This window comes from Pristiophorus japonicus, chromosome 7, assembly GCF_044704955.1.
Source record: "Pristiophorus japonicus isolate sPriJap1 chromosome 7, sPriJap1.hap1, whole genome shotgun sequence".
Lineage (NCBI taxonomy): Eukaryota > Metazoa > Chordata > Chondrichthyes > Pristiophoridae > Pristiophorus > Pristiophorus japonicus.
In genome coordinates, this window is record NC_091983.1 from 450,559 (window position 1) to 469,767 (window position 19,209).

Consider the following 19,209-nt stretch of genomic DNA (forward strand, 5'->3'; position numbering starts at 1 on the left):
GATGAAGGGACCAAGTGTAATGTAGCCAAATTTGCTGATGATACAAAGATAGGTAGGGAAAGCAAGTTGTGAGGAGGACGCAAAGAATCTGCAAAGGGATATAGACAGGCTAAGTGAGTGGACAAAAATTTGGCAGATGGAGTATAATGTGGGAAAATGTGAGGTTATCCACTTAGGTAGGAAAAATAAAAAAGCAAATTATTTAAATGGGGAGCGATTACAAAATGCTGCAATACAGAGGGATCTGGGTGTCCTTGTACATGAAACACAAAGTTAGTTGCAGGTACAGCAAGTAATTAGGAAGGCAAATGGAATGTTGGCCTTTATTGCAAGGGGGATGGAGTATAAAAGCAGAGAAGTCCTGCTACAACTGTACAGGGTATTGGTGAGACCACACCTGGAGTACTGCGTACAGTTTTAGTCTCCTTATTTAAGGAAGGATATACTTGCATTGGAGGCAGTTCAGAGAAGGTTCATGAGGTTGATTCCAGAGATGAAGAGGTTGTCTTGTGAGGATAGGTTGAGCCTATACTCATTGGAGTTTACAAGAATGAGAGATGATCTTATTGAAATGTGTAAGATTCTGAGGGTGCTTGACAGGGTAGATGCAGAGAGGATGTTTTCCCTTGTGGGAGAACCTAGAACTAGGGGGGGGAGCATAGTTTCAGAATAAGGGGCCGTCCATTTAAAATGGAAATGAGGAGGAGTTTCTTCTCTGAGGGTCGTGAATCTTTGGAATTCTCTGCCCCAGAGAGCTGTGGGGGCTGGGTCATTGAATATATTTAAGGTGGAGATAGACAGATTCTTCAATGATAAGGGAGTCGAGGGTTATGGGGAGCGGGCATGGAAGTGGAGGTGAGCCCAAGATCAGATCAGCCATGATCTTATTGAACGGCGGAGCAGGCTTGAGACGACAAATGGCCGACTCCTGCTCCTATTTCTGGTGTTCTTATGAGTTAGCTGTCAACCGAGGCAGTGGTTATAAGAACATAAGAAATAGGAGTAGCCACTTGGCCCCTTGAGCCTGCTCCGCTATTCAATAAGATCATGGCTGATCTGATCATGGACTCAGCTCCACTTCTCCGCCCGCTCCCCATAACCCTTTATTCCCTTAGCACTCAAAAATCTGTCCATCTCCGCCAGAGAGGTATGGTGCTGCATTTGGTTCACATCACTAGGTGCGGGAGGAGGAAGGACAAAGAATGAGTTAAGGTTTCTACTGGATGTGCACATGGAAGAAAACAGGATTGAGCTCATTGGTGAAGCACTCACCCATCTTCAAATCTCGTGGCAAAAGCTCACCTGAGAATGGACACCTGGATGAGCTACGAAGACATTTGCCACCATCAAGTCCAAAACTAGGGGTCATAAATAGAAGATAGGCACTAATAAATCCAATAAGGAGTTCAGGAGAAAATTCTATACACGAAGTGCCTATTCTCAGGTGAGCTTTTGCCATGGGATTTGAAGATGGAGGAGTGGTTAGAATATGGAATTGCTGCCACATGGTGTAGTTGAGGTGAATAAAATAGATGGATTTAAGGGGAAGCTAGGCAAGTACACGAGGGAGAAAGGAATAGAAGGTTGTGCTGATAGGGCGAGATGAAGGAGGTAGGAAAATGCTTGTATGGAGCATAAACACTGGCATAGACAAGTTGGGTCGAATGGCTCTTTCTGTGCTGTAAATTCTATGTAATTATAACATAAGAAATAGCAGGATTAGGCCATATGGCCCTTCGTCATTCAATAAGATAATGGCTGAATCTCAACCTCAAATCCACTTTCACTCCCGATCCCCATATCCTTCGATTCCCCTAGAGTCCAAAAATATCTATCTCAGCCTTGACATATACCCAACAACTCCACATCCACAGTCCTTTGGGGTAGAGAATTCTAAATATTAACAATCCTCTGAGTAAAGGAATCCCTCCTCATCTCGGTCTTAAACGGCCGACCCCTTATCCTGAGACTGTGCCCCCCTAGTTTTCGACTCTCCAGCCAGGGGAAACATCCTCTCAGCATCTACCCTGTCAATCCCCTCAGAACCTTATGATTCACTGAGATCACCTCTCATTCTTCTGGACTCGAGAGTATAGGCCCTGTCTACTCAATTTCCCCTCCCAGGGATCAATCTAGTGAACCTTGGTTGCACATGTATGTCCTTTCTCAGATAAGGGAGACCAAAACTGTGCACAGTACTCCAGGCGTGGTCTCAAGGCCCTGTGCAATTGTAGCAAGACTTCCTTACTCTATACTCCAATCCTCTTGCCCTCCTAATTGCTTGCTGTATCTGCATCCTAACTTTGTGTTTTGTGTACGAGGATACCTAAATCTCCCTGAACACAGCATTTAATAGTTTCTCATCATTTAAAAATATTCTGTTTTTCTATTCTTCCTACCAAAGTGAATAACCCCACATTATATTTTACCTGCCACCTTATTACCCACTCATTTAACCTGTCTACATCCCTTTGCAGACACTGTGTTCTCCTCTCAACTTACTTTCCCACCTAGCTTTGTATCATCAGCAAACTTGGTCCCTTCATCGAAGTCATTAATTATAGATTCTAAATATCTGAAGCCCCTGCACTGATCCTTGTGGCACCCCACTAGTTACAACCTTAAAATTACCCGTTTATCCCTACTCTGTTAACCAATCCTCTATACACTCTATTCTACCATATTTCCCCCAATCCCATGAGCCCTTATGTTGTCGAATGTCTTTTGGAAACCCAAATATACTGCATCCACTGGTTCTCATTTATCTACCCAACCAGTTACATCCTTAAAGAAGTTTAATAAATTTGTTAAACATGATTTTCCTTTCATAAAACCATGTTGACTCCATATTATGATTTTCTAAGTGTCCCGTTACCACTTCCTTAACAATGGAGTCGAACATTTTCCCCGACGACTGATGTCAGGCTAACTGGCCTGTAATTCCCCATGGTCTCTCTCCCTCCTTTCTTGAATAGCGGAGTTACCGTTGGTACCTTCAAATCCACTGGAACCGTTCTAAAATCTAGGGAATTTTGGAAGATCAAAACCAATGCATCCACCCATTTTAGATCCCCAGGATGTAGTCCAGGGGATTTGTCGGCTTTCAGTCTCCTTGGTTTCTCAAGTAGTTTTTCTCTGCTGATAATTACTTAAGTTTCTCACTCTTATTAGCCCCTTGGTTCCCTACTATTTTTGGTATGCTTTCTGTGTCTTCTACTATGAAGATGGATATAAAATTTGTTTTATTAAAGTCGCTGCCATTTCCTTATTCCCCATTATAATTTCACCTGTCTCAGCCTCTACAGGACCAATGCTTACTTTTACTTCTCTCTTCCTTTTTACATACTTGCAGAAGCAAATTATTTGTAATTAGAAGTGACATCTGACTCATCAAGGGGGCAATGACTTCAAGGGGTGGAAGGGAAGAGAAAATTAGTCGGAGAACAAAAAAAATTAAGCCGTGCATCCAGCAGAATCGCTTATGGTCACAGATTTTTTTAATATCCAGCAAGAGCGAGACCATCTGCCGTTTGGACTTGGCGACTGCTGTTAATGCCACTCACAATCAGCTGGCACAATAAAGTGCAGTCAGCAGCTAAATTCCCATTACACGGCACTGAACTGAAGCCCTAACCCCTAACTGTTCCAGCTTGAGAGCACAGACTCAGAGATGCTAATGAAGTGTCAACCGCACATTTACTGAAAAGTAAGATGTCACCTAATCCCAACCTGCAGTTCACAGGAACTAATCACTTGTCATTTTTAAATGGTACCTTTCCATTCAACATGGAAACCACTTGGCTTTTGGCAACATGCATTTATAATATGTTTAGCAATGTGGACGATGAATTTTTTTAAAATAAATAAATGTGGCTGCAGAATCAACCTCTATGTGCTTCTAATTACACATTATTTAAGATTGTTTGAGAAACTCAGTTCAGAGACACGGCGTTAAAACAGCAAAGGGCGCTGAGTGTTCGATCTGTGTAGATGTGTCACACATCACTCAGCAAAGATGTCACATAAATCTTGGAAACAGCACAGTGAACGATTAGACACCAGCCGTAAGTAACTTTAAAAAAAAAAGTGTTCTTTGCAAAAATCTAATTAAAAGATTTGAGGACAGAAACTTGAGAAGACTGGAATACAGCCTTGCTGCAAAATACTTTTAAATGCTGCACATTTAGGGCCAGCAAATTCGACTTAGCATCAGCACGCTGAAAGCAAAAACAAAATTTGCCTGCTTTGCCAGCACAGCCGCCAGGACACTTGAGTCACTGGACCCAAATGAGTAAGAATGTGAACACACTGTTTAACCAAGTCAAGCTTGCTCCCACAGAATAATGATAGCCTTTGGTTAAGAGAAAGTTAAATTACATGCAGAAGGTAGCCACATATCTTTGCCGCACAAGCTAAAAGGAAAGAAACCTATGTTTGTTCAAAATCTGCCTTTTTATGGAAAATAACAGATTTGCCACTATTTTATTTGCCCATTTGTAGATGTATCAATTCCAGTAAGGAGGCTCTCAGACAGTTTCCCTCACTGCTCAGCCCCTTCTTTGCAATTACTAACAGGACACCAAAGTAGCTTCATATTGACCCAAGTGCCACTCCTGAGCTGAGCACGCTACCAGCTCAAGGTGCACATTCCCTCATTGATAACATGGATTTCAGGTGTCCCAGAGATCTGGAGTTTTGAATTTAAAGTCCCTGCTGTTTCTAATGGAACCATTCGGGAATACACGCAGCCAGTGACTTGGTAGTCTTCCTCGCTGCCATGCTCCACCTCACAGTCAACAAGCTCCCCGCTGGAGTGGAACTAAACTACAGAACCAGTGGGAAGCTGTTCAACCTTCACCGTCTCCAGGCCAGGTCCAAGACCACCCCAACCTCTGTCGTCGAGCTACAGTACGCGACGACGCCTGCGTCTGCGCACATACAGAGGCTGAACTCCACGACATAATCGATGTATTTACTGAGGTGTATGAAAGCATGGGCCTTACGCTAAACATTCGTAAGACAAAGGTCCTTCACCAACCTGTCCTCGCTGCACAGCATTGCCCCTCAGTCATCAAGATCCACAATGTGGACCATTTCCCATACCTCGGGAGCCTTTTTATTAACAAAAGCAGACACTGGGGAGGAGATTCAACACCGTCCCCAGTGCACCAGCGCAGCCTTTGGCCGCCTGAGGAAATCAGTGTCTGAAGACCAGGCCCTCAAATCTGCCACCAAGCTCATGGTCAACAGGGCTGTAGTAATACCCGCCCTCCTGTATGGCTCAGAGACATGGACCATGTACAGTAGCCACCTTAAGTCGCTGGAGAAATACCACCAACGATGTCTCCGCAAGATCCTACAAATCTCCTGGGAGGATAGACGCACCAACATCAGTGTCCTCGTCCAGGCCAACATCCCCAGCTCTGAAGCACTGACCACACTTGATCAGCTCCGCTGGGCAGGTCACATTGTCCGCATGCCAGACACGAGACTCCCAAAGCAAGCGCTCTACTTGGAACTCCTTCATGGCAAATGAGCCAACGGTGAACAGAAGAAACGTTACAAGGACAGCCTCAAAGCCTCTCTGATAAAGTGCAACATCTCCACCAACACCTGGGAGTCCCTGGCCAAAGACCGCCCTAAATGGAGGAAGTGCATCTAGGAGGGCACTGAGCACCTCGAGTCTCATCACCAAGAGCATGCAGAAATCAAGCGCAGGCAGCAGAAAAAACGTGCGGCAAACCAGTCCCACCCTCCCTTACCCTCAACGACTGTCTGTCTGTCCCACCTGTGGCAGGGACTGTGGTTCTCGTATTGGACTTTTCAGCCACCTAAGGACTCATTCTAAGAGTGGACGCAAACCTTCTCGATTCCGAGGGACTGCCTATGATGAGTGATAGGAGATCAGACTTGAGAGTGTCTTAGTATTAAAAGTGAAGTTTCTACAAAAACTTGAGATAGTGACTAGCCCACAATCTTTCTATATAAAACAGAATGGAAGATCACATTTAACAAGTAATCCATTCTGGTTAGCAGTTCACATGACATTTTGCTCATTTCCTTAAACCTAAAATATTGGATGATTAATTTGAACAAATCTTTAATATTTTACATGCTTCTTCATCTGGACAAAAGTCAGAGGTGTCGAACCATGTGAAAATATGGATCATTATAACCATTTCCTGTGAAGCAGCAGCCCATTCTCACTGCTGAATGGGGATTTAACAGTATCAGACCATCCTCAGTCTGCACTGGTGCACTAAACCAATGGTTTGCCAAAATGAGAAGAGCAAATTAGCTAAAGGCAACAATTACAAAACCAACAGCCACAAATGTTTATCTATGCTTAGTTAAATGGACAATGATCATTCTACGAAGCGCTATTCTTAACTGGTATGCATCCCAGAACGAGACCGCAAGGACTAAAAGATAAAAGAACACTGAAATACTGCAGTCATATGAGAAGTTGCACCGAGTCAATTTTTAAAGTTCGATTTTTTTTCCTGTAGTTTTGTAGCTTCCATGTTTTAGTGTCAAAAATCAGGAGAAATGTATTGGAAGTGTCAACTGAAGCATAGCGACAGCACAAACATAAAAAGCGATGCAGAGGAGATCTCAAAGATTATTTTTATTGATCTGTGGGAGCAGCCCCTTCCATGACTCTTTATCTATCTTTTCCCTTCGAGCAAAAGAACTAGTTTGATCCACAGGGAGAGAATTTGTCAAGTTTATCTTGTTTAAATGAAACAGAAGCTTTATGGTAGAGAAGGCAAAAAGGTAATGGGCAGCCGTTAAAGAGGAGATGGTTGGGGTACAGTCGAGGTACATTCCGACAAGGGAGAAAGCAAGGGTAACCAAAGTCAGAGCTCCCCAGGTGACGATCAGATTTAGAGAGCAGGATGAAGCAGAAAAAGGGGGCATGTGACAGACATCAGCTTGATTATACACAAGAACATAAGAAAGGGAATCTTAGCCTTTATTGCAAAGGGGATGGAGTATAAAAGCAGGGAAGTCTTGCTATAGTTATACAGGGTATTGGTGAGGCCACACCTGGAATATTGTGTGCAGTTTTGGTTTCCATATTTACGAAAGGATATACTTGCTTTGGAGGCAGCTCAGAGAAGGTTCACTAGGTTGATTCTGGGGATGAGGGGGTTGACTTATGAGGAAAGGTTGAGTAAGTTGGGCCTCTACTCACTGGAGTTCAGAAGAATGAGAAGTGATCTTATTGAAATGTATAAGATTATGAGGGGGCTTGACAAGGTGGATGCAGAGAGGATGTTTCTACTGATGAGGGAGACTAGAACTAGAGGACATGATCTTAGAATAAGGGTTGCCCATTTAAAACAGAAACGAGGAGGAATTTCTTCTCAGAGGGTTGTAAATCTGTGGAATTTGCTGCCTCAGAGAGCTGTGGAAGCTGGGACATTGAATAAATTTAAGATAGAAATAGACAGTTTCTTGAGTGATAAGGGGTTATGGGGAGTGGGCGGGGAAGTGGAGCTGAGTCCATGATCGGATCAGCCATGATCTTATTGAATGGCGGAGCAGGCTCAAGGAGCAGTATGGCCTACTCCTGTTCCTATATCTTATGTTCTTATATGAGGAAAAATTAGGGTAGATGACCAAAATCTTGGTCAAACAGGTAGGTTTTAAGGAGCATCTTAAGGAGGAAAGAGGTAGAGAGGCAGAGGAGGAGTTTTCCAGAGCTTCGGGCCTAGGCAACAGAAGGCACGGCCACCACTGGTTGAATGATTATAATCAGGGATACTCAATAGGGCAGAATTAAAGCACAGATATCTCGGGAGGTTGTGGGGCTGGAGGAGATTACAGAAATAGAGAGGGGCGAGGCCATGGAAGGATTCGAAAACAAGGATGAGAATTTTAAAATTGTCTTGCCAATGTAGGTCAATGAGCACAGGGGTGATAAGTGAACAGGTGTTGAGTTAGGACACGGGCAGCCGAGTTTTGGATCACCTCTAGTTTACATAGGGTAGAATGTGGGAGGCTAGCCAGGAGTGCATTAGAATAGTGAAGTCTAGAGGTAACAGAGGCATGGATGAGGGTTTCAGCAGATGAGCTGAGACAGGGGTGGAGACGGGCGATGTTACGGAGGTGGAAATTATGTTATGTTACGGATATGTTGGAAGTTCATTTCAGGGTCAAATGTGACACCAAGGTTGCAAACAGAGTTGGTCAGCCTCAGACAGATGTTAGGGAGAAGAATGGAGTCAGTGGCTTGGGAACGGAGTTTGTAGCAGGGACCCAAAGCAATGGCTTCGGTCTTTCTAATATTTAATTGAAGAAAATATCTGCTCATCTCGTACCGGATATCAGACAAGCAGTTTGACAATTTAGTGACTGTGGAGAGAAGTGGTAGTGAGGTAGAGCTGGGTGTCATCAGTGTACATGTGGAAACTGACGCTGTGTTTTCAGATGATGTCGCCAAGGGGCAGCATGTAGATGAGAATAGGAAGAGGCCAGGATAGATCCTTTGGGTACATCGGAGGTAACGGTGTGGGAGCAGGAAGAGAAGCCATTGTAGGTGATTCTCCGGCTACGATTACCAGATACAATTGAACCTAAAGAGTGCAGACCCACCCAGCTGGACGACGGTGGAGAGGCGTTGGAGGAGGATGGAGTGGTCAACTGTGTCAAAGACTGCAGACAGGTTGAGAAGGACGAGGAGGGATAGTTTACCTTTGTCACAAGTCACAAAGAATGTCATTTGTGACTTTGATGAGCCGTTCGGTACTGTGGCAGGGACGGAAACCGGATTGAAGGCATTCAAACATGGAATTGTGGGAAAGATGGGCACGGGCTTGGGAGGCGACAACACGTTCAAGGACTAGGGAGAGGAAAGGGAGGTTGGAGATGGGGCAGTAGTTTGCAAGGACTGAGGGGTTGGGGGTTGGCTGTTTGAGGGGTGATGACAGCAGCTTTGAGGGAGAGGGGGACAGTACCAGAGGAGAGAACCGTTAACATTAACCGCTAATATACATTGACAACTTGGGGGTACAGGGCACAATTTCAAAACTTGAAGGTGACACGAAAGTTGGGAATGTAGTAAACAGTGAGGAAGATAGCAATAGACTTCAAGATAGACAAGACAGGCTGATGGAATGGACAGGCACATGACAGATGAAATTCAACACAGGGAAGTGTAATACATTTTGGTAGGAAAAATAAGGAGAGACCATACTCACTGTATACTATAATTTTAAAGGGGATGCAAGAACAGGGAAATCTGGGGGTGTTTGTAGACAAGTCTTTGAAGGTGGCAGGCAGGACCTTCAACAAAGCTACTGTTGATACTGTATCCACCACCACAACAGTCAACAAAGCAGTTAATAAAGCATATGGGATCCTGGGCTTTATACATAGAGAAACAGAGTACAAAAGCCAGGAAGTTATTCCAAACCTATATAAAACACTAGTTCTGCTCCTGCTGAAGTATTGTGTCCAATTCTGGGCATCACACTTTAGGAAGTATGTGAAGGCTTTGAAGAGGGTACAGAAGAGATTGACTGAAATGGTTCCAGGGATGAGGGATTACAGTTAGATAGATAGACTAGAGAAGCTGGGGGTGTTCTCCCTGGAGCAGAGAAGGCCAAGAGAAGATTTGATATGGGCGTTTAAATTCATGGGTTTAGGTAAAGGAATTACAGAGAAACTGTTTCGAATAACTGAAGGGTCAACGATGAGGGGGCACAGATTTAAGATGATTGGCAAAAGAACCCGAGGCAACATGAAGAAAATCTTTTTTATGCAAAAAGTGGTTAAGATTTGGAATGCACTGCCTGTTGGGGTGGTGGATAGAGTCAACAGTACCCTTCAAAAAGGAAATTGGACAAGTACTTGAAGGAAAACAAAATCATCAGAGGCAGTCCCTCGGAATCGAGGAAAACTTGCTTTCACAATGAGTTCTTAGGTGGTTGAACAGTCCAAGACGAGAGCCACAGTCCCTGTCACAAGTGGGACAAACAGTCGTCAAAGGAAGGGGTGGGTAGGACTGGTTTGCCGCACGCTCTTTCCGCTGCCTGCGCTCGACGACTAGTCTCAAGGTGCTCAGCGCCCTCCCGAATGCACTTCCTCCACTTAGGGCGGTCTTTGGCCAGGGACTCCCAGGTGTCAGTGGGGATGTTGCACTTTATCAGGGAGGCTTTGAGGGTGTCCTTGTAACGTTTCCGCTGATCTCCTTTGGCTCGTTTGCCGTGGACGAGTTCAGAGTAGAGCGCTTGCTTTGGGAGTCTCATCTCTGGCATGCGAACTATGTGGCCTGCCCAGCGGAGCTGATCACGTGTGGTCAGTGCTTCAATGCTGGGGATGTTGGCCTGGACGAGGACACTAACGTTGGTGTGTCTGTCCTCCCAGGGGATTTGTAGGATCTTGCGAAGAAATCGTTGTTGGTATTTCTCCAGTGACTTGAGGTGTCTGCTGTACATGGTCCATGTTTCTGAGCCATACAGGAGGGCAGGTATTACTACAGCCCTATAGACCCCGAGCTTGGTGACAGTTTTGAGGGCCTGGTCTTCAAACACTGTTTTCCCTCAGACGGCCAAAGGCTGCAATGGCGGCGGTGTTGGATCTCGTCATCAATGCCTGCTCTTGTTGATAGGAGGCTCCCGAGATAGGGGAAGTGGTCCACGGTGTCCAGGGCCGCGCCATGGATCTTGATGACTGGGGAGGGGGGGGGGCAGTGCTGTGCGGCGAGGACAGGTTGGTGGAGGACCTTACTGCTGTTTAGCGCCAGGCCCATGCTTTTGTAGTGAGAAGTCCTGCTACAACGATACAGGGTATTGATGAGGCCACACGTAGAGTACTGTGTACAGCTTTGGTCTCCGTATTTAAGGAACGATATACTTGCATTGGAGACTGTTCAGAGAAGGTTCACTCAGTTGATTCTGGAGATGAGGGGGTTGACATGAGGATAGGTTCAGTAGGTTGGGCCTATACACATTGGAGTTCAGAAGAATGAGAGGTGATCTTATCGAAACACAAGATAATAAGGGGACTCGACAAGGTGGACGCAGAGAGAATATTTCCACTCATAGGGGAAACTAAAACTAGGAGACATAGTCTCAGAATAAGGGGACCACCCATTTAAAATTGAGATGAGGCGGAATTTCTTCTATTTGAGAGTTGTAATTCTATGGAATTCTCTACCCCAGCTGTGGAGGCTGGGTCATTAAATATATTTAAGACTGAGATAGACAGATATTTGAGTGATAAGGGAATAAAGGGTTATGGGAAGCGGGCAGGGAAGTGGAGCTGAGTCCATGATCAGATCAGCCATGATCTTATTAAATGGCGGAGCAGGCTCGGGGGGCCAGGTGGCTCCTACTTCTTGTTCTTATGGATAGGTCTCTGTGGGGCCTTCTTCTGTACTGCACTATTCTATTTAGTAGACCAGGCCTATATTCTCTAGCGTTTAGAAGAATGAGAGGTGATCTTATTGAAACATACAACATTCTTACAGGGCTAGACAGGGCAGATGCAGGGAGAATATTTCCTCTGGCTGAGGAGTCTAGAACCAGGGGTCACAGTCTCAGAATAAGGGGTCAGCCATTTGGGACTGAGATGAGGAGAAACTTCTTCACTCAGAGGGTAGTGAATCTTTGGAATTCTCTACCCCAGAGGGCTGTGGAGGCTCAGCCTTGAGTATATTCAAGACAGAGATCGATAGATTTTTGGATATTAAGGGAATCAAGGGATATGGGGATAGTACAGGCAAGTGGAGTTGAGGTCGAAGATCAGCCCTGATCTTATTGAATGACGGAGCAGGCTCGAGGGGCCGAATGGCCTACTCCTGCTCCTAATTCTTATGTTCTTATGATTCCATAGGTAGGTACCTGAAAAGAGAAGTGTGACCGTTCATCAGAACCAAACATTAATTGACCTACTGCACATTTTATTTCATATATATATTAAAATGTTCAGAATTCCAGTGCGAGTTTTTTGGTATTAAAGCACTTACAAGAAAAGTCAAAAGAACTGAAAAGGAAATCAAACTTTGTCAGTGGAACTGAGCCAACTACGAGTGACATTGGCACTCAAAGATTACAGAAACACAAATAGAAAATAGGTGCAGGAGTAGGCCATTCGGCCCTTCTAGCCTGCACCGCCATTCAATGAGTTCATGGCTGAACATGCAACTTCAGTACCCCATTCCTGCTTTCTCGCCATACCCCTTGATCCCCCTAGTAGTGAGGACTTCATCTAACTCCCTTTTGAATATATTTAGTGAATTGGCCTCAACAACTTTCTGTGGTAGAGAATTCCACAGGTTCATCACTCTGGGTGAAGAAGTTTCTCCTCATCTCGGTCCTAAATGGCTTACCCCTTATCCTTAGACTGTGACCCCTGGTTCTGGACTTCCCCAACATTCTTCCTGCATCTAACCTGTCTAAACCAGTCAGGATTTTAAACGTTTCTATGAGGTCCCCTCTCATTCTTCTGAACTCCAGTGAATACAAGCCCAGTTGATCCAGTCTTTCTTGATATGTCAGTCCCACCATCCCGGGAATCAGTCTGGTGAACCTTCGCTGCACTCCCTCAATAGCAAGAATGTCCTTCCTCAAGTTAGGAGACCAAAACTGTACACAATACTCCAGGTGTGGCCTCACCAAGGCCCTGTACAACTGCAGCAACACCTCCCTGCTCCTGTACTCAAATCCCCTCGCTATGAAGGCCAACATGCCATTTGCTTTCCTAACCGCCTGCTGTACCTGCATGCCAACCTTCAATGACTGATGTACCATGACACCCAGGTCTCGTTGCACCTCCCTTTTTCCTAATCTGTCACCATTCAGATAATAGTCTGTCTCTCTGTTTTTACCACCAAAGGGGATAACCTCACATTTATCCACATTATACTTCATCTGCCATGCATTTGCCCACTCACCTAACCAAGTCACTCTGCAGCCTCACAGCATCCTCCTCGCAGCTCACACTGCCACCCAACTTAGTGGCATCCGCAAATTTGGAGATACTACATTTAATCCCCTCATCTAAATCATTAATGTACAGTGTAAACAGCTGGGGCCCCAGCACAGAACCTTGCGGTACCCCACTAGTCACTGCCTGCCATTCTGAAAAGCACCCATTTACTCCTACTCTTTGCTTCCTGTCTGCCAACCAGTTCTCAATCCACGTTAGCACACTACCCCCAATCCCATGTGCTTTAACTTTGCACATTAATCTCTTGTGTGGGACTTAGTCGAAAGCCTTCTGAAAGTCCAAATATACCACATCAACTGGTCCTCCCTTGTCCACTCCAATGGAAACATCCTCAAAAAATTCCAGAAGATTTGTCAAGCATGATTTCCCTTTCACAAATCCATGCTGACTTGGACCTATCATGTCACCTCTTTCCAAATGAGCTGCTATGACATCCTTAATAATTGATTCCATCATTTTACCCACTGCTGAGGTCAGGCTGACCGGTCTATAATTCCCTGTTTTCTTTCTCCCTCCTTTTTTAAAAAGTGGGGTTACATTGGCTACCCTCCACTCGATAGGAACTGATCCAGAGTCAATGGAATGTTGGAAAATGACTGTCAATGCATCCGCTATTTCCAAGGCCACCTCCTTAAGTACTCTGGGATGCAGTCCATCAGGCCCTGGGGATTTATCGGCCTTCAATCCCATCAATTTCCCCAACACAATTTCCCGACTAATAAGGATTTCCCTCAGTTCCTCCTCCTTACTAGACCCTCTGACCCCTTTTATATCCGGAAGGTTGTTTGTGTCCTCCTTAGTGAATACCGAACCAAAGTACTTGTTCAATTGATCTGCCATTTCTTTGTTCCCCGTTATGACTTCCCCTGATTCTGACTGCAGGGGACCTACGTTTGTCTTTACTAACCTTTTTCTCTTTACATATCTATAGAAACTTTTGCAATCCGTCTTAATGTTACCTGCAAGCTTCTTCTCGTACTCTATTTTCCCTGCCCTAATCAAACCCTTTGTCCTCCTCTGCTGAGTTCTAAATTTCTCCCAGTCCCCGGGTTCGCTGCTATTCCTGGCCAATTTGTATGCCACTTCCTTGGCTTTAATACTATCCCTGATTTCCCTTGATAGCCACGGGTGAGCCACCTTCCCTTTTTTATTTTTACGCCAGACAGGAATGTACAATTATTGTAGTTCATCCATGCGGTCTCTAAATGTCTGCCATTGCCCATCCACAGTCAACCCCTTAAGTATCATTCACCAATCTATCCTAGCCAATTGACGCCTCATACCTTCAAAGTTACCCTTCTTTAAGTTCTGGACCATGGTCTCTGAATTAACTGTTTCATTCTCCATCCTAATGCAGAATTCTTCCATATTATGGTCACTCTTCCCAAAGGGGCTTTGCACAACGAGATTGCTAATTAATCCTCTCTCATTACACAACACCCAGTCTAAGATGGCCTCCCCCCTAGTTGGTTCCTCGACATATTGGTCTAGAAAACCAATATGCACTCTAGGAAATCCTCCTCCACCATATTGCTTCCAGTTTGGCTAGCCCAATTTTTGTGCATATTAAAGTCACCCATTATAACTGCTGCACCTTTATTGCATGCACCCTTAATTTCCTGTTTGATGCCCTCCCCAACATCACTACTACTGTTTGGAAGTCTGTACACAACTCCCACTAATGTTTTTTGCCCTTTGGTGTTCTGCAGCTCTACCCATATAGATTCCACATCATCCAAGCTAATGTCTTTCCTAACTATTGCATTAATCTCCTCTTTAACCAGCAATGCTACCCCACCTCCTTTTCCTTTTATTCTATCCTTCCTGAATGTTGAATACCCCTGGATGTTGAGTTCCCAGCCCTGATCATCCTGGAGCCATGTCTCCGTAATCCCAATCACATCAGATTTGTTAACATCTATTTGCACAGTTAATTCATCCACCTTATTGCGGATACTCCTTGCATTAAGACACAAAGCCTTCAGGCTTGTTTTTTTTAACACCCTTTGTCCTTTTCGAATTTTGCTGTACAGTGGCCCTTTTTGTTCTTTTTCTTGGGTTTCTCTGCCCTCCACTTTTCCTCATCTACTTTCTGTCTTTTGCTTTATGTTTAAAAAGTCTAACAATGCAACTTGAAATGAATTTGAGTAGCTAGAACAGTGGAAGGAGCAGGCTTGACTTGATTAGGTCGTCGGTTCAAGTCCCACTTCAGAGATTTGAACTCAAAATCCAGGCTGACACTCCGAGTGCAGTGCTGAGGGGCTGCTGCACTGTTGGAGGTACCGTCGTTCGGATGAGACGTTAAACTGAGGGCCCGTCTGCCCCTCAGGTGAATGTAAAAGATTCCATGGCACTGTTTTGAAGAACACAGTAATTCTCCCCGGTGTCCTGGCCAATATTTACCCAATCAACATAACAAAAACAGATTATCTGGTCATTATCACATTGCTTAAATTATCATCCATCATCCACTGCTCGCTGATCTACATTGGCTTCCAGTTCAGCACAGCATCGATTTCAAAATTCTCATCCTTATTTTCAAATCCCTCCCTATCTCTGTAATCTCCTCCAGCCCCACAACCCCCGAGATATCTGCGCTCCTCTAATTCTGCCCTCTTGAGCATCTCCGATTATAATCGCTCAACCATTGATGGCCGTGCCTTCTGTTGCCTCGGCCCTAAGCTCTGGAACTCCCTGCCTAAATCTTGCCACCTCACTTTCCTCCAAGACGCTTCTTAAAACCTACCTCTGACCATGTTTTTGGTCACCTGCCCTAATTTCGACTTATGCGGCTCGGTGACAAATTTTTTAAAATCCCAATACTCCTGTGAAGCACCTTGGGACGTTTCACTACATTAAAGACACTATATAAATACAAGTCAACATAACATAAGAATTAGGAGTAGGCCATTCGGTCTTTCGAGCCTGCTCCAGCATTCAATTAGATCATGGCTGATCTTCTACCTCAACTCCACTTTCCTGCACTGTCCCCATATCCCTTAATATCCAAAAATTTATCGATCTCTGTCTTCAATATCCTCAACGACTGAGCCTCCACAGCCCTCTGGGGTAGAGAATTCCAAAGATTCACCACCCTCTGAGTGAAGAAGTTTCTCCTCATCTCAGTCCTAAATGGCCGACCCCTCACCAGCCAGGGGAAACATCTTCCCTACATCTACCCTATCAAGCCCTGTACGAATTTTATATGTTTCAATGAGATCACCTGAGTCTTCTAAACTCGAGAATACAGGGCGAGTCGACTCAATTTCTCTTCATAAAACAATACCCCATCCCAGGAATCAGTATGGTGAACCTTTGTTGCACACTCTCAATGGCAAGTATACCCTCCCTTGGGTAAGGAGACCAAAACTGTACACAATATTCCAGGTGCGCTCTCAGCAGGGTTCGGGACCCAGAAGAGATGAGGGCCTAGGGGCAGCATGGACCAGCCCACACTGCGATCTATGGATAGTAGGAGCATGTCCGTGCAGCAGAGCTTGGCCTCCAGTCGTCTTGGTTAACCCTTGCCACTGGATCAAGACCTAGCTCTGTCAAGCCCCGTGTGGTGGCTGGTGTGCAACGGCCACCCCACGTTAAAAGAATCCACGCACAGGCATCTTCCACCCTTCAATATGTAGTTCGGGACCTAGAATGTCAGGTCCCTCATTGAAACACCTGTGAACTCATCCCTCTTTGGTGTGGAAGCGGGTTATTGATAGGAGGGACCGCCTGATACTATACAATTGCAGTAAGAACACAAGAAATAGGAGCAAGGGTAGGCCACTTTGATCCCTCAAGCCTGCTCCACCATTTAAGATCATGGCTGATCTGATCATGGACTCAGTGCCACTTTCCTGCCCGCTCCCCATAACCCTTTATTGATGATGATGATGATTCATTCCCTTATCGCTCAATAAACTGTCCATCTCTGACTTACAATGACCCAGCCGCCACAGTTCTCTAGGACAGAGAATTCCATAGAAATACAACCCTCAAATAGAAGAAATTGCCCCTTATCCTCAGTTTTAAATGGGCGGCCCCTTATTCTAAGACTATGACCCCTAGTTTTAGTTCCCCCTATTAGTGGAAATACCCTCTCTGCATCCAACTTGTCGAGCCCGCTCATTATCCTACAAGATCATCTCTCATTCTTCTGAACTCCAATGAGTATAGGCCCAACCTACTCAACCTATCTTCATAAGTCAACCCCCTCATCTCCGGAATCAACCTAGTGAACCTTCTCTGAACAGTCTCCAATGCCAGTATATCTTTCCCTAAATACGGAGACCAAAACTGCACACAGTACTCTAGGTGTGGCCTCACCAGGTTGTAGCAAGACTTCTCTGCTTTTATACGCTAACCCCCTTGCAATAAAGACCAACATTCCATTTGCCTTCCTGATTACTTGCTGCACCGCTTACTAACTTTGTGTGTTTCATGCACGAGGGCCCCCAGGTCCGTTTTGACTGAAGCATGTTGCAATTTTTTCTCCATTTAAATTATAATTTTCTTTTCTAATTTTTCTTCCGAAGTGGATAACCTCACATTTTCCCACATTATACTCCATCTGCCAAATTTCTGCCCACTCACTGAGCCTGTCTATACCCCTTTGCAGATTTTTTGTGTCCTCCTGACAACTTGCTTTTCCACCCATCTTTGCATCATCAGCAAACTTGGTCCCTTCATCCAAATCATCAATATAGATTGTAAATAGTTCAGACCCCAGCACCTATCCCTTCAAAATCCCACTACTCACTGTTTGCCAACCGGAAAATAACCCGTTTATCCCGACTCTGTTTTCTGTTAGTTAGCCAATTCTCTATCCATACTAATATATTACCCCCAACCCCGTGAACTTTTATCTTGTGCAGTCAGCTTTTGTGGCACCTTGTCAAATGCCTTCTGGAAATCCAAATATAGCACATCCACTGGTACCCCCTTACCCACCCTGCTCATTACATCCTCAAAGAACTCCAGCAAATTTGTCAAACATGATTTCCCTTTCATAAAACCACGCTGACTCAGCTTGACTGTATTATAGAACATAGAAAATAGGTGCAGGCCATTCGGCCCTTCGAGCCTGCACCACCATTCAATATGATCATGGCTGATCATTCACCCCTTGTACCCTTTTCCTGCTTTCTCTCCATACCCCTTGATCCCTTTAGCCGTAAGGGCCACATCGAACTCCCTCTTGAATATATCTAACAAACTGGCCTCAACAATGATTTTCTAAATGTCCTGCTACTGCTTCTTTAAATGATGGACTCCAGCATTTTCCCAATGACAGATATTAAGCTAACTGGTCTATAGTTTCCTGCTTTCTGTCTGCCTCTTTTTTTTTAATATATATATATATATAAATAGAGGCGTTACATTTGCAGTGTTCCAATCCAACAAGAGTTGTTGTTGCTGCTGTGTGTGGGAGCTTGCTGTGCGCAATGTGGCTGATGCCTTTTCCACATTACAACAGTGACTACACTCCTAAACTATTCCATTGGCTGTAAAAAAGCGCTTCGAGACGGCCTGAGGTAGTGAAATGCAAGTCTCTCTCTCTCTCTCTCTCAGGCCTGAGCGACATGTTCGCGGACGAGGACACACTTACTGTGAGGCGGCGATGACGCAGCAACAAAAACCACCCGGGATGGCGACAGGGGTAGGAGGAGGAGGAGGAGGGAGCCGTCTACATCCGGGTCACCACGCTCCAACTTCCGGTTTCCTGTTCCTTTTTGTCAAGATTTATTTCTTTGATCACGAAGAATACGCACGTCACAATTCTAACCAAACAGCACCAGGTTCGCCTGATAGCTCGAACCGAGCGGCAGCGATCCAAAAGTATCCCGGTCACGAAAGCTGGAGGAAAACGATAAACGCCGCCGAGGAGTCACCCCACGACGATCTCGCCCCTCGCTTTAGTTCGACCAAAAAAATACGCCACCCTAATAGCAGTGCGCCTGCGCAGTAATCTCTTTTAAAGATGCCCGTCCTTGTCAGTGCGCATGCTTGCGTTGGGGGGTGTGGGGGCGGTTCCACTGTGGCTGCAGGGAGATGTAGTTCTACTTGCGGTCGGGCGCCGCGGCTCCGGCGGGAGGCGGGACTACATCTCCCGGCGGCCCTCGCGGAACTGGGCCGGAGGATAGGGGGGGGGCGGGCCAATGGACGCGCTGGTGCTGTGGTTGCCGTGTGACGGCGAGCCAATGGGAAGGGTTGTTTGTTGCTGAGTGTGGGGTCGAGAGTGTGTGTGTTTTT

The 19,209-nt window shown here is 45.3% G+C and overlaps 1 long non-coding RNA gene across 2 annotated transcripts in view; it reads right to left on the bottom strand.

Moving 5' to 3' along the window:
* LOC139267018 (uncharacterized) overlaps nucleotides 1-18,889 on the bottom strand; it is a 61,471-nt gene extending 42,582 nt beyond the window's left edge. For both annotated transcript variants that reach the window (XR_011593809.1, XR_011593810.1), the window contains exon 1: nucleotides 18,566-18,889. This is a non-coding gene — a long non-coding RNA (uncharacterized lncRNA). The remainder of the gene's footprint in view (nucleotides 1-18,565) is intronic.
* Nucleotides 18,890-19,209: the final 320 nt, after the last annotated feature.